Below are 16643 nucleotides of genomic sequence, written 5' to 3' on the forward strand. Positions count from 1 at the left end.
CTTCTCTCTCCTGCGCTCATAAATCCAGGGTTCTCCTCTGCAAAGTGTGTTTTTAATTCTGCCTTTATTTTCAATTTTATTTTTATTTTTGTCTTGATTCTGCAGCGAAATCTCATTCCCATCCCCGAGTCAGGAAATTAATTATGGGAGGGGCGTTTAATGTGATTTACAAGGGATCGATACAATTTGGACTTTTATCAGTTCAAGGCGATAAAATACAATCTGACACGGTCTCGTGAAAGAAAACAAAAATGCTGATGGGAGCTGTGACAAATCAAGAAAGGCACTGGAGGGGGGGTTTTATGACCTTGTGTGAGCTGACGTTTCCCCCCTCCTCCTCTTCCTCCTTCTCCTCTTTCTGAATTGATGCGGGGATTCCTGGTGCTATTTTTAGCCTGTCGGTCGTGGAGAGCCATGCGTGGGTGGAGGAGAGAGAGAAGAGAGGCAGGAGGAGGAGGAGGAGGGAGAGAAGCGACATAAGCGAGAATTGAAAAAGAAGGGAGGAGAAGAGGAAGAGAGGAGGGAAAAAAAAAAGGAGGAAAAGGAGCAGGGTAATGAGGAGGAGGGAGGTGGTGGGGGTTCCCATGCGGACTTCAACTGCAGCAGCATCCACACAAAGCTCCCTGCTGTGAGGGCTTTGAATCGTGACCAGACAGCCTGGAAAAACAGAAAAAGGGAGCGCCGTGTCATTCCCTCAACGCATGCAGGACGGTACTGCTTTCTTTTGATTTAGCATGATTTTTTACACTTCCTTTAAAAAGGATAATGGAAGAGAAATCATGCAGAGGTGTGTAATACTATTAAATGAAAGTGATATGGGATGCAGATTAGGTGTGTGTGTTCAGTGACAAACCTGCACTATATGTAATGGCATTTAGATAGATATAATATATGCTTTACTTAAAGCCATTGACACTAATGCAGGCCAGCATTGCCATTAAAAAGACTGATTTTAGACATTGACATTCATTTAATAGGATTAAAGTCACGATTAGGCTGCATTTGTTAGAGTGAAGTGTGTTTTTACACAGGCCAGACATCTGATGGTGATTGCCTCCTGCGTCCACAATAATCATAATTCTTTTTACCTGGGTATATTAGATAAAAAATTGTGAGCAATTTTCCTTCACCATAGGTCCACCATTAACAGCCTGAGCACTTGCATTTCTATACAACAGCAAATTAAATTGTGCAATTATCTGCACAGACTGGAACCAGGAGGAAAGTAAAGGGATGCTTGGCATATGGGGAGAGGTTTTATTATTTATCACCAGCGGCCTATTTTTAGCTCAAGCTGCTGCGCCGTGTTGGCGTCAAGGGTTTCCGGGCGCATTGATGGCAGGTTTCCCCATCACCTGCAGGTCACACGGTGGGGGGACACCCAGGCTTACCATACCACAGGCAGACAGACGTCAGAGAAGGAGAGGACACCTCTGGTTGGCTGCATTATTCACTCAGGCACTTAATCAGAGGCGTATAATTACTGACAGGAACAGGAGAAGGCAAAACTGCCGCATAGCAGATGAAGAGTATGAATGTGTTAAAGGAAACTGGAATTTGAAGAAACAGCCTTAAATTAAAAAATAATTCCATCAGCCAAAAATAACGGCAAAAATAACTAAGAAATAATTCAGTCATAAATGTTTGCTTATGCATTTTAGTATTTATGTTTATAATGTGAATCCTGACATGGTTGCCCATTTCTATATTAGCTGAACAGGCTTTTAAATAATTCAGAGTACAAAAAAATAATAGTTACATTTTTTACATTTTAAATTAAAAAATGTAAATCTCTGCAGACAAGTTTTGGCTTCTTGTCTTTTATGAAGTTCAGCCTCTGCTTATCAATGCACTGCTTCCAGTTATTTGAAGCTTCAAGTTTAGTGCTTTGAATTGTATTGAATTGAACTAAATTGAACTGAATTTGAGCCTACTGAACTGATGAACTGTGTGCTTCGAGCAGCAACATTTCCACTTCGTTCCAAGCCATATCTATATCTTCTAAAAAAAAAAAAAATAAATCATTAAAAAAAAAATCATGTCTGCAAAACCAAGCTGTGAGGATCCTAATGGTGGTGTTTTACTTTCTTAGCAAGAAATAAGGAGAAAGAACAACAACAAGGAGAAATATGTAAAATGAAGAGACAAAAAGAGAGCAACGCAGGTAGTAAAGTATAAAACAGAGCTTTCTGATTGGGAGACGAGGGAGGGAGACAGAGAGCCTTAGAAATAATTTGATGGGAGTAGTGGATGGGGGTAAAGTCAGATGTTCTGGGTGATAATCCTGCCTGGTGTTGTAATGAAAACATTCAGATGCTGCTGGAAAATGCTGGACCTCTCCTCCCCGCCTCTCTCTCCCTTCTCTTGTTGAAGAGCAAAGCTCCCTGCCACTTGAAGGGCCCTAACTGGCTAAACACAGGGAAATTAGCTTTAGCTTCTCCATACAGCCAAAGTGTCCTTAAGGCACTGAGAGGCATCAAGTCTGTCTGTCCTTGCTGCCTGTTGGTCTGTCTGTCCTCCATTTACTCTGCATGCATGTCTGGATTTCTGCCTGTCTGCCTGCTTCTTATCCGTCAGTCTCCATGTGTTTTTGTCAGGCCAGCTGTTTGTCCAGTCTGTGTATTATTTGTATTCCATGTATATCTTTATGCTGGTCCAGCTTTTCTCTGACAGCCTCCCTCCCTTTCATGTCTGTCTGCATATTGACGCTAGGTGCCTCTGTCTGTTTGACTACCTCCATTTTGCTGGACGTCTTCGCTGCTCGCTGCCTGCTGCATGCCGGGTCGTCTGTCTGCTTCATTGCCTCTTTGCCTCTGCCCGCCTTTGACAACAAAATATGTAAAAGAAAAAAGAAGAAGCTTCAGCTCAAAAATAACATTACTTTGCTAGTCACAATGTAACCTTTATAGGCCCCTATAAGTTTATAGCTTAACATGCTCTGCATGTGTAAATGTGGGTAACTGTGGCTAATTTAAAATGGAGCTAGGGAAAATGCAGAACAATGACACAGACATAGGCCTAATTAAGGAATTAAAGCAGCTTAAGTTAATGTGTAACAAGGTCTGTTCAACTGAGAATTTAACCATGCACCTTGAATTGGCTCCTCAGGATGCAGCTTAAACTGACCTCATGTCCATAATCTTTAAGTATGGTGAAACATCAGCTAATAACAGTATTGTCTTAACCTTCAAGGGACAGGGTGACATTTTAGATTTTACTCAGTGTATTTTTACCACTAATCCCTCAAGGCTACAGAGTATTTTTAACACACAACTGCCTGGCTGACAAGATAGCCATGAGGATTTGAAACAGCTCACACTAAATTTAGTTACTGATTTCTGCCTTCTGATTGGAAGATATCTATTCTATTTTGTTATTCCATTCATAAGTAAATGGGGCAGCAGTTCAATCAATCTACTGCAGAGAAGACAATTCTCTTCAAAACAACCGAACGGCAATTAGTTAAGCATACACTAAATCTTTAATAAACTTACATTTCTTCTAAAATAAATATTAATCACAGAAGAAAGTACAGCATCGAATGCAACAGAAGTGCATAACGCCTGTAAGATAAGGACACTAACAATATATACTTTTTATTACTAGTTACTGCTGTCTGCTTATGTGGTGCAGGGGCCAGCACAATTTGACCCTACACAGCCAATCCCATTGGGTGGTGGCTCTATGCAGTATTTTCTGGGTGACGTTACTCCTCACGTGTGGCACCAGGTAGGAGCCCTGGTTTTCTTTCTCCAGGCTCACGTTCTGAGACCAATTTGTCACGGGGGACCTACTGGCTTTTGCTCCTAACAGCTCTCAGGATGGGATGTGATTCTCTAGAGAGCTGGATGGTAGAGTACTGCAATCTAGATCACAATCACAAGCTCTGGCAAGTGACCAAAACCATCAGATCATGCATACAAGCAACTGAATGTATGTTCCTATATTAACTTAACTTAACTATTAGCCAGTCATGGGAAAATCTCCACAACTCATACACACATCGTCACACATAAAACCATTGCAGGTGCCTCTGTCTGCATCCACAAAATGTAGCCTAAATATGTGATGTAAAAGAACTTCTGATGTGCAGAAGCTTCACCCAGACTGTTGTATTTTTGGGTCTGATGCTGTTTGTTGGTAATGGGCCAGACAGATGTGCTTGCTATCCATCAGCCCACCACATCTTCCATGTGTCACTAGCAGTCTATTTCCCCCGTGGTGCTGCCTCTCTTTAAAATGTGTCACTTTATTGTTCTGATTTCTCTCTCTTCTCTGGGGAGTGGAATATGATTTCACAGAACATTAAGTGGATGGGATCTAAGGGAATAGTGTAAGGACTAGGGATGGTGGTGGTGAAGAACGACGGTGATCTGGCCTAATTAAGCCCTCCTCTCCCTCCTTCTACCCCTCCTCCACCTTCACTCCCAACCACCCAACGTCCCCAATATTTTCTGATAGGTTGGTGACTTTCACCATGGAGTGTGAAGGGTAAAGGAGTACTTCTGAAATCATAATCCGCCTGACTTTGGGAGAAAAGGGATTAGCCTAGCAGTAGCTAGAGCAGCAGTGACACGTTTCAGTATCCTGTGACTGTTTAACCCCTTCTGCCATCTATAAGGATGCACAAAGGCATCAGAGCAGTAAAGATTAAATCCAGGTTGGAGTTATATCGGGTGAAAAAAATCAAAGCATTGTATTCAGTCGCTTTAAATGCTGCTCCCTTTAAAAGGTTTACATATTGTTCCATCTGATGGCATCAGGTCACATTCTCCTAACAGCTTTGACCCAAGCTGATGAAAATTCTCAGTCATCCAGGTCATATTCGTTTAGCATTGACCCAAGCATTACAAAGCACATGGTGGATCTAAACCAACCTTGTTTTCCCATGGCTTTAATAATTATTACCCAATCATCTCCTGCCATTAAAAGCATGGGCTTCTCTGCAGCGCTGAGACACAAAAGAATGCCCGCAGAGGTCATGCAGGGATGGAGGCCCAGGATACAAAACACATGCTCTCAATGCACAATTCAAATGACGAATGATTGCAAGAGGCAGACGGAGGGAGTCAGGGGCTGGAAGCAGCGAGGGAGAGAGTCCTGCAGCTACAACACATGCCCCCGTCTCCTCCTGCACATCGGGCACAGGGCTCAGGCAAGGCTCAGGTGATTGATAGCGGTGCCAAGACAACATCTCGTCAGGGGCCCAGTGCACAAGGGTGCCTAGCGGAGCAATGATGGACGAGCTTGTAGACGCTACATAAAAATCGAACCTGGCATATATAACACATTCCCAGCTCCCTTTCTTAACCTGTAATGTATAGTGAAAGAAATTTGTTTCGCAGTCCATTGCCACAGACAGTGATGGATGCCAAAAAGAAAGGGAAAGGGGAAGAGGAGAGAGAGGGGACAGGAGGAGGCGGGTGAATGCGTTCGTGTGTTGAGGCACTGTGGAAAAGTCCTCTGTTGACAATTTCACAGCTATACTTCTTTTGCTTCTTATTTAAAATAAGTACTAAGCATTTCAAATAATTATTTAAAGCAGTAAGACAATAATCCAATGCACTTTTCTAACCTTATTTCCTGCAAAAGTATGTGTATACATACATTAATTAATCACTATTATTACACATCAGTTGCAGTCTGTATCTGCCGGTGGCTCCCCTCGGCCTCAGTGCACATGTGCTCCCATGTGTGTGTCGTTTTGTACCTCCTTAACATAGACTCACATACCTGCCTGTGCACACAACACCGACCACCTCTGTGCATTATTAGCCGATCAAATTGACTTGTCGTCACGAATCTCCCAGCAGCTGATGAATATTAGATGGGAGTGGATAATACCTCGACAGAGGAGGCCTTCCCCCCACCAAGGCAGGAGAGGCTGCACACTCAGCAGTGAAGCGATGCCCACTGAGACCGAACCCAGGCTGCTGAAAGATTCTCTTGCAGTTGTGTGCAGGACGCTGCGTAATTGTGGGTGGATTTCATGTAACTCGAAGAGCAAAAGGAAGTGTGTCTATGTGTGAGACTGTCAATATTTCTGCATTAGTACGGCAGAGGGAAGAGAGAGAGGTGATGGAGTGTGGTATTCATCTCTATCTATCCCTGTAAACCTCCAACTGGATTTTACAGCAGCTGCCTCTTCATCATGAACTGCGATGGATTGTATTCCAAAGCTGCAGCTGTAAGAGGAGGATTTCAGGGCTTAAATTTTTTGTAGTTAGAAGTGAGTCAGACATCTTGTATGTACATATTTATGCATGGTTTGGGAACACAATCCAAGCATGTGTAGGGCTATCTGTATTTGCTCATGCAAAGGAGGATGAAATATTGAAAATGGGATTACTCAGTATAAATTTTTACATTTATGGACTTTTTTTGGATCTCTTTTCATAAAATTGCAGTGACCCAAATGTAATCGTAATCTCACCACTGGTAAATAACATGACTGCAATCTCCTATCAATGTCTCCTATAGATTGCTATAAAACGTATGTTTGTCAAACCACATAAAACCAATGCAACCTGAAGATTAAAAAAAAGAAAAGAACTGAAATGGACTTTAAAAGAAGAGTTCAAAACTGAGAATGTTCCAATGTTCCCATTCCGTCAAGTCAGTCCTTTTTTTAGACACTGACTAAAGCTCCTGCTGAAGATTTGAATAAGCAGAGTGATAAACTGACAGAAAACATGGATTGAAACAGATTTCACATACACACTTATTTATTTAGTGTTGTCTAGTTAAATTTTGATTTGTTTACATCATTACTTTAATTTTCACAAAGATCAGACGGAATTGGACCGGACTAACTGATAGCGACACATTACGAGACTGTTTTATTATATGCGACTGATGCACTCTAAATCCAGGAATATTATAAGACGGTGCTCATACCTAACTTACTAACATTTTTGTAATCAGAGCTGTAAATATGTCGTAAGAAACAAAAATGAAAAAAAATTCATTTATATTTACATTTTACAAACTGCCAACCACCACCTTCAAAATTCATGCACAAAAACAGCCATTTGTAGTTTTACCATTGGGTATATCCAATTATCTGGTGCAGAATGTGTTCCATCTGTTTAACCAATTAAAATTAGTGAACTTCCAAAAAAGCTACACTTTCATCAGCAAATCACATCAATAACTTTATCATAAGAGAACTGAAATTAAGCTTTTTATTTAAGTATCTAAAGCGACTTTCTCTTATCAGGTTAGATAACACAATGGTGATTGAACCAATGACAAAATTCTATTAAGTTCGGTGAATGTAAAGAATGGATAGGAACTTGGTATCTGTGGTAATTTTCCCACATAAAATCATAAGCGGCACAGAGTTGGCATGTGAGCTGCGTGAGGTGTATACCTTTTCTCTCCTCTGCTACAGTTTGAGGTAAATTTTACACTGGCCAAACCAACAAAAAACAGGTGACTACTATTATTGAAGGTTAATCCATAGACAGACATAACACCCGTACTGAAAACATGTCAGTTGTATAAATACAAAAGATTGGCACAAGCTAATTAGCATATCGAAGGATCTACCCAACAGATGGCCTTGGATTATATTCAAGGCTTGGCTCAAGTTAGTGTGATGGAAACGTCTGACACAGGAACTGCCTCTGTGTGCTTGTGGGTACCAGATACATAATCATGAATGCTAACCTAGTAAGGTTGTCTTTGGACAGACTCCAGTAAAGGCACACTACTGGTTAACATTTAGATTTGTATTTCATTACAAAAACATTTGAGACTAAATTATTTGGTTGTGCCTCAGAGGTGGTTGTTGCACAAAACCTCAGGATAACCCAGACATTTTGATTTACCTTTTGAGTAATGAAGCACTGATATTCTACCCGAATGTCAGCTATGGGTGAGCAACCAGCCAGGTACATTACCAGTCTAAATCCTGTAAAGCCTTAAAGCTAGTGACAAGGCCACTTGTGGGTCAGTGGTACAGTAGCTGCTGGAAAATGCATTAGCTGATAAGATGGACTTGTGCAATAGTATTAAAAAGTATTTTGTTATTACGACTTAGCTGTATACAGCTCTGGGAGACAGTGTTGGCTAAAGTGTTTGGATTGGAGGTATTTAGTAGCCATCACTTAGCTTAAGCAGCGGGGTCTGAATAAGAACAAGTAATTTCTGAAAGATCTAACAGTGGTGTAACAGTACCTAACATTAGCGAGCTGGTTAAGAGCACACAAGCGTAAATAAAACAACTGTGGAGTCAAATGGAGTCGTGTTACTCCAGTAGGAGATTAAAAGTTGTTGTGGTGCAAGTCACCACCAATGCTTTTTCTGAAATGAGCAATTTTTGGCTTTGAGATATACTTTTACAAAGACTATCACTATTTCACATGAACAAATTCAAAGCTACTACACTGGACTTCTGCTGGGTTTTTACTAGGTGAATATATGAAAAAGACATGAAACTGCAAAAACAATGGAAGGAATGAATGAATGGAAGTCTGATCCTCCAAACTCATTAACATGCAGGTTAACATGTCGTCGGTCAGGCCTCAAACATCACCTTGTCTAGTGTTGGAAGCGGAATACACAGGCTGATGGAGCTCCTACATTGCGTATTGATGAGTGTGACTGGATAGGATGACAGCACAAAGTGAAACCAGAGACCCTTTACAGAATGAGGTGGGCCGGGAGCCGGTGACAGTAGTGGCTGTGGTGGTGTGATTTAGCATTTTAACATTATCACTTAACAAGACGGGCCTGGCACTCGGCCCCAGTGCGGCCCTAAAAAGAGCAGGTGGAAAGAGAAGCGAGGAGGAGAGGAAGAAAAATGGAGATGTCCAGCAATCCCATGCTGGCTTCACACTTTTTCTATTCACAAAAGAGCAAAGAAAGACAGAAAGACAAGAAAGAGAAATGGAGGGAGAGAGAATACAGAAAGAGGGAGGGATGGTGCATTACCATTAGAAACTTAATTATGCATTGCTGGGCAGCTGGAGCAAAAGAGTGGAGGAGAGGATGGAGAGGGAAAGAGGAGAGTACCCACCTACGCGGAGGGATGAGAAGGCAGGTGGAGAGCAGCAAGAGTAGGAAGGGCAAAGAAGATAAAAATGAAGAAGAGGTGGAGGTCATAGGGGCGTCTGTCATGCTTAAGGGTGGTTGTAGGTGGCGAAAGCTGAAAAACATGAGAGCCCTTCGTGTTGACTGTAGGTGATTCTGTATTAATAACAATTGTTCTGCTACAATAACACAAATACAATTGTACTGATGCATTCATGAGGTTGAATGCTTCAGCTAAGCATGTGGACCAGCTGTAAAATGATTGTCATTCTTCAAATGAATATCATGTCTTTGACTTCCAAATTCTAATCATTCTTCTCTAGATTTGAAGAAAATTGTTCAATTGCATGAATATATTTCATTTATTTATTCCACCGACTTATTTCACTCAAGATTCCTCCCTGAGTTTATACATACCAGTAATAATAGACAGCAGGGAGAGGGTGTGAAAGATCTGCATGCATCCAACACGTGGCACAACTGGATCAAAGAGGCAGCATTGTCCCAGTATGCTCTGGCAGCTGTACACCTATACAGAAGGATACACACAGGTGTGAAGCTAAAGCAAAGGCAGAAATGCTAAAAAACGAGTCAATAAAATGAGATGATAACTTAAAAACACGATCAAATGTTTCCAAGCTTTCCTTATTCATCTATTTTCCAACCACCTAACCACTGCACACTGTGAGCGTCTCACCATGCTTCCATTGGCAGCTCTTTTGTAGCTGTTTTGGTTCCAAGTTAAAGTAAAGTTATTCCTGTGCACCTGCCAGGTTCAGGTGAACCCTTTTTAATGGTACATTTACCACACAAGGGGGCCAAAACCTGAACCATTAGGCCTCTATATTTGTTAATAGGCCCGCTTAGTGGAGGTGACAAAGCAGCAGCGTTTCAATTTCTTAAAAAGCACTGTACAGAGATACTGTACCTGCTGTTGTTCCACACCTTTGGGCTTAAGTGTCCCACTGAGTCGCACACGCACACACATACACAAAAACTGCTACACCAAAAAAAAAAAAAAAACAGATACGCACACATCTCAGCTTGCCAGGAAGCCTGTGCACTCTCATTTTGTCTTCAGCACACATCCTGATGGGTTGGAGAACTGGAAGTTACACAAGCAGCTTAGCTTTGATTAGGTGAAGTGTATTGAATGGCCTGCTCATGTTTTAACAGCAGCCTACCCCTGAGATGGACCCAGCTGATACCAGTGACAGGAATATCAAAGGAGACAAGCCAACAGACGTGCAGTATTTGTGTAAGAGGGGTTCCAGACTTGTGTTTTATTTCACTTTATAGAGTAAGGCATTTAAAAACATTTATTTGTCAAGACAGCCATTTAAGCATCGATTCTTCCACTAAATTATTTAGCACAAACATGTTACCATCCCATCAGATATAATCCTCTCCACCATACTTACAGCAACAAGCAACCTTAAATTGTAGTTACATTACTGAAATTGCTAAGTGCTCTCTCTAAGGAGTATTTTGTCAAGATTATATCAGCTACAAACAGCCCGGTCACACAAGTACAGAGGGATGAGATGGAGGGAGTGATGGACGGAGAGGAAAAGGTGCAATGGAGCAATTGGGAGCAGCTGTGAAGGAGCAGCTGGAGTAATCACTTTTCTGGGCCTGCCCATCGCTGGCTCCCTCTCTCTCCTTCATTTTTCTCTTCACACCTTTTACACTCATTCTTACACAACTTTTCTCTGTCACCTATTTCTGCATTTCAACAGTTGTACACAAATCTGCATTCACATGTTAAATTTACAGACGCACACATGTGAACAGGTGACTCTCGGTGCCTTCGACAAGTAAATGGCTTCCTGCTTGTATGATTGCTGTAGATTCACCACTTCACACTGTTACACGAGCAGCACCACGTCACAAATATCACTCAAATTTGTCACCTAATTTATCACACACATTAATTATGAAAACTTAACAACACAACTAAGGCCATACTGTAACATTTCCATGTTGTTTTTCCATTCTAACTGCAACTTAGGCAAATGTGCATGGTGTTACTGCTCTACCAACACAGTGAGCTAATGTTTCCTGGTATGGAGTGAATCATAAACATTAATTTGCCTGGCAAATGAACTTTGCACTGTGCTAGTCGCTTAGGTGCATTTCTTTCACCTAATATGACACAGCGAGAACAAACACAGAAAGAGGCTCTGGATTATTTATGCCTCATTATTATATGCTTATTTTTAACATGATATCAATATTTCATCACAATCATTGCTGCTGCTAGTATGGCATAATTGTCATATGACAAACCTAAACTGCTGTAGATGCTGTCAAAATTGAGTCTCCCATTCAGCATACAGACAGTTGTAGTTAAAAATTATATTCCACTTAGATATCTTAACTGCAGTACAAAGACTGGATTTTCTACTATTCAGCAAAGCTGTCAGATTATGAGCAGCAGCCAGCACGTAGCATCACTTTCTGTGCACACATTCAGCTCTGCAGCTGCAGAAAACTCGCCTGCAGTTAGTTTAGCGGCTGCTGTTGCTGCCACACTGCCCTCTACCAGCTCAGCTCTATTAGTTCAGCTTCACCACCTCCCAGAGGCCCCAAGGTTGTGACAAAGAAGCAGCTAATGTCTCAGTATGTGTGTGTATATGTGTGTAGTGTTTGCTGCATGTGCTCTTTTTCTTTCACCGGACAGATTAAGCGAATATAATGACATGCATATGAAAGACTGTATAGGGTGCAGAAGGCAATTAAGAAAGTTGAGTTAGTAATTGGCTTTGGTTCAGAAGACACTAGCAAAAAAATGTGGGGACATTTAGGTTGGAGGAGACAAAATCTGAATACTGGCCCAAAGCACTTCAAACAGTTTGCACATTTAAATAAAAACCTTTATAAATCATGTTGTTTTGGTCAACATTTTATTTTCTAGCCGAGTGGAGAAGAAAGACCATCAACTGTGTCAATTGTGACCAGCGTCACTCTCAGAAGGAAATCTTTTTTTACCAACTCCAAAACTTTTATAAATTGTGTTTTTTTTAATCTACATAAGTTTTTCCTGAGAGCCTGTCATTTATTAGATTGGTCTATTTAAAGTAATGAATCTGTCTTATAGGGGGATTTCTATTGTGGCATGCTAACAAAAAGCAAACGTATGCAAAAAAAATATCGACAAACGGGCATCATCACTACATTTCATCAAGTACTAGAATTATACCGATGGGCTACTTTTCTACTGTTTTCCCTAAAAAGTAATTTCCTATATCCCGTAGTAACAGGGCTATATATAGCATAACATAAATCCCAGGAATACAGCTAGGCAGATGAGAGGAGATAAGAGCGCATCAGAACAAAACAATAAAGCTGTTTTACTAGTAGCTCAGTCTTCCTCTGCCTCTTCCCATGGGAGCAGGGTCTAATCACAGGAAGCTCCTGAAGCTGTCACTGCTGGTCAGACTGTTGAAATGTTGCAGAAAAGAAGACAGACCCCTCACTTCACAGTAGGGGATGGTGGATGGTCCGGATGGAAAGGTAACGAAGTTAGGGACAGAGTTTCCAGACGTGAACAAGAGACTTATCAGTCTGAGAAATGTCTTCTTTAGAGCTTTTAGTTTCTGGGGCAGAACTGTGTGCCTTTGGCTGATGGTCTGTTTATTGGTTTACAGAGTTCAAATGACCTCATCAAGAGTGCAAATTTGATTAATGTCAAGCCTTGGAGGTCATCCTAAATGAAGCAAATACAAAAGGGACCTACAAAAGTGCTGGAACAATGAAAATGACATACTGTATTTAAACTGCTGTTTCTCTTTTTTTGCTGCAGAAATAAAAAAAGACTTCATTCAGGCTGTCTTTCATGTACACCCTACGATGATCATCTAATACAATTATTATGTTCTCTTATTCTAACCAGATGTGTCAGTGTATAAAATATCAGTTGTCACAGTAGAGATTTATGAGGACTATAAATGAGGACTGTTATAAATAAACCATTTAAAACCAGGGATTACCACATGTTAATGTTGTTTGTAGGTTTCTGGCATCTCACTCACTTTCAGTTCAATAAACCCAAGCCATTAGAGTTATATTGTCAATAAACAGTATGTTTATGTCTTGCATGGCCAACTCAGTCATACAGTTGTCCAACCTTACCTAATGCTGTGAACTCATCCGCCGTTGTCCACTCTGTTTAAAGCAATCAGTGTGAAGGGGAATTCTGTCTCCATAATCTTGACCATGAGGGTGTGTGGTTTTCTGGTCACTGCAGAGAGAAACAAAGAAACAAAGAAATAGGAATGTTAGTGAAAACCTGAGCATTGAAGGTGATATTTATAGGCCGAGCCCTGTAGAATCATATACAAACCTGCAGCTGTCTGTGAGGCCTGGAAATTAGGCATGTATAAACCAACTAAATTATATATAATCAATTCAGATTTTATGCATTGTTACAGCATGTTGTTCAGTTTACACATCATCATATAATGATCGCACAGTGAAGTCGCGTCTTCATGTTTCCAATAGAAGACAAAACACTCACCGTGGCACTGAGGACTCCTTTGACATCTGACAGTTTATGCTGTGCAGGAACATGCCTCAAGCCCTAACAATAATGGACACACAGAAATGGACATGTCAGTCATCTGCCTGACTTCTGCTCCCCTCTGCACACCCACATGCGCTCAGAGGTTACAAAATATAATTCACAATCCACACTGGCACAAAAAAAAACATGCTTTTATAGATGAGTGTAGCCCTGGAGTTGAAATGGGCTTCCCGGGTCTTGAACACCCACACACATGCTATTATGCAGAGCATATATGCAAACATAGAAACATGAAAACATGCAACATGCACATACACCAAATATAGTATCTTTAGCCTCGACACTTTTACTGCTGGAACAAGAGCAATGAGAGCCATTTCATTTACATGTAAATTGACACCCACCAGTCCACACACACACACACACACACACACACACACACACACACACCCTCCTGTCTGGCATGCGTGTGCCTGTGTGCTTGTGCATGTGTGTGTGCTGGCACTCAGTAAAGGTGCTATTCTGCCCTGCTGCTTTTCCTGCTCACTGAAACTAGACACAAAGAGATAGGAAGACAGAGAGAGATAGAGGCTCTGATTTCATTTTCCATATTTGGTTTAGCAGCTTTTCAGTTGACAAAACAGGCAAGAAGAGGAGCCCATCAAAGAGGCCCCATGCCTCTGTGCATTTGTCATCTCATGTTGGCACTGAATAAGGATGGGCTGAGGCCTACAAGTGTCCTCTGATCAGATTTCTCCTCTTATAACAAGGAGATCAAGTGTCACTTGAGGTGATTGAGCATTTTATAATAATGAGCTTCAAGAGACTGATCATCACAGCAGGAGAGGAAATGTGGCAGGAACACAACTGAAATGCCTGAACGTGAAGCGGTAATACTGAAATTTAAAAGTAACAACTTCAAGCTGGCAGAATTAATCAGTTTCCACCACGGCATCAACGGAGACTGGCGAGTGGTAATGTCAGATGGTAGGAAAGCAGTGCAGTACATCGTTAGAAAGCAGCTATCTGACGCTCTCTGCTGGTTAATATGAGCCACTGCATTAAACTTATACGTCCACATCCAAGTTCAGCATAAACTTAAATCAGGGATGTCCAAACTACGGCCCTGCATCTTCTATCTTAAAATGTGTTATTTTTGGCCCGCCAGCCAAACAGTAAAATCAATTGGAAGTAAATCATACAAAATCAACAGGCAATTCTTATTTTCGTTTTTAACTCACTATGTAACGTTTGCATGATTCTCTGAAGAACATTTTCAGTCGTTGTTGTTGTTAAACTGTCAGCTGTACAGTGTATGAGCCGTGGCACTTAATTTCACCGTAATTCAGTATGCGTCTGTCGTAAGGCACCTCATTACGTTTTTACGTCTCGTTGGCATGCACAGCAAACCTGTGTGAACATTAAGGCACACTGGGGAAATCAATCCGGGTTGGAGCGGGATTCAGGCCTTATCCGGATATATCTGGATAGTTTTTTCTGAGTCTGAACAACGCGAATCGGGATATATCTAGATAGACCACCTCTCGGAGGTGGCTCCAGCCGGATTGGCTTAAATGTGGCTAAGGTTTGAACGCAAATGTGGCTAGCGACTCCGGCTAGCAATGTGATACTTCTGGACTGTTGGCCCTCAGAGAGTTTCGCATTATCAAATCTGGCCCTCCCCTTACTTAAATGCATTTTTCCAGTAAATTACTCAGGGAGAATTAATGAGACATCTTCATCAATTTCAGATATCACCACAAACACAACAAGCAAAATGAGACAAGCAAATACAGACACATTACCTGCAGGTTGATTGTTTGCAGAGGACTCCAAAAACAAGTTCCAAAGGCGCATTACATTACATGTCAGGGGGCTGGAGCCTATCCCAGCTAACTACAGGTGAGAGACGGGGTACACCCTGGACCAGTCCATCGCAGGGCACATGGAGACAAACAACCATTCACACCTGCGGGCAATTTAGAGTCACCAATTAATCCAAGAATTTGGGAGGAAGCCAGAGTACACAGGGCAACTTGCAAAGTCCGCACAGAAAAAATTCTGAATCGAACCGGGAAGGCGACAGTGGTAACCACAGCACCACCGTGCCGCCCCATTAGCATCAACATATATTACACATTATGCTCGCGTTGCAAGCCAGTGTCACTGTGGCGTGCCGAAAACATGGTTAACAGTTAACTAACATGCAACACTCCAAATAAAACGATCTTGTTACGGCCCAGCTAGCTTCCCAACAAAGTTTTACAACACAAGGTACCACGTCAGTTACGCTAGCTAGCTAGTTATCTAGACAGTCTGCTACGAAAACCAACAAACCCCATTACACAAATTACACGTCATAATCGTCTTAAAGCTGCGCTGACATCAGTTTTAGAACACCTAATAAAGTTTTTCAGTACCTGTCGATCCATATGTAGCAGCCCTTCCGACCCCCGACCGTAATACGCAAAGTTAGCGACTTTACGGGATCTATTATGATTGAGCTGCGCATGCGCTGAGTCTACGTAGTCCCTACAGCCGGGGTGTCCAGACTATTTTCAGGGAGGGCCATATTTGATAATGCGAAAGTTTCTGAGGGCCAACAGTCCTGACATTATTTTAAGCAATACAAGATGTCTATTATGTTATTTAATTACTTGATTTCACACAGCAAACAAAGTTTAATTTAAAATGTTAGTATTCAGATGAACAGATAGCATGTTGTCTGAAATTAAAACATTTAGAAACTGATTGTGATAATTGAGCAACAGGCAAGTTTTGACACTACTGTGAAGGTAAGATCTGATTATATATGGCAGGTCTGCTTTAAGAGCAGCAAGCTAATCGCAGCCCGTGGGCAGGACTTCGGACACCACTACTTAGAGGAAGCGGCTCTCTGCTGGAAACCTTGACTGCTGAAAAAGCATCTCTGATGAGCTTGTCTCAGCTTGTCTCTTACTGCACATGATCCCATGGTCATGTGCTTTCAGAGGACCTCGCTCTCATGTTGTGTAGCAACATCTGTCATCTACAACATCTACACCAGGGGTTCCCAAAGTGGGTTTCAGAACCCCCACGGGGG

The 16643-nt window shown here is 41.6% G+C and overlaps 1 long non-coding RNA gene across 1 annotated transcript; it reads right to left on the reverse strand.

Annotated features, from left to right (window-relative positions):
- Nucleotides 1-593: 593 nt before the first annotated feature.
- Nucleotides 594-13262, reverse strand: LOC114450509 (uncharacterized). Its single transcript, XR_003672085.1, has 4 exons — nucleotides 13171-13262; nucleotides 9454-9565; nucleotides 2735-2821; nucleotides 594-657 (listed from the first exon to the last, which is right to left on the reverse strand). It is a non-coding gene; the product is annotated as an uncharacterized LOC114450509 (long non-coding RNA).
- Nucleotides 13263-16643: the final 3381 nt, after the last annotated feature.

This window comes from Parambassis ranga, chromosome 17 (genome assembly GCF_900634625.1).
Source record: "Parambassis ranga chromosome 17, fParRan2.1, whole genome shotgun sequence".
NCBI lineage: Eukaryota > Metazoa > Chordata > Actinopteri > Ambassidae > Parambassis > Parambassis ranga.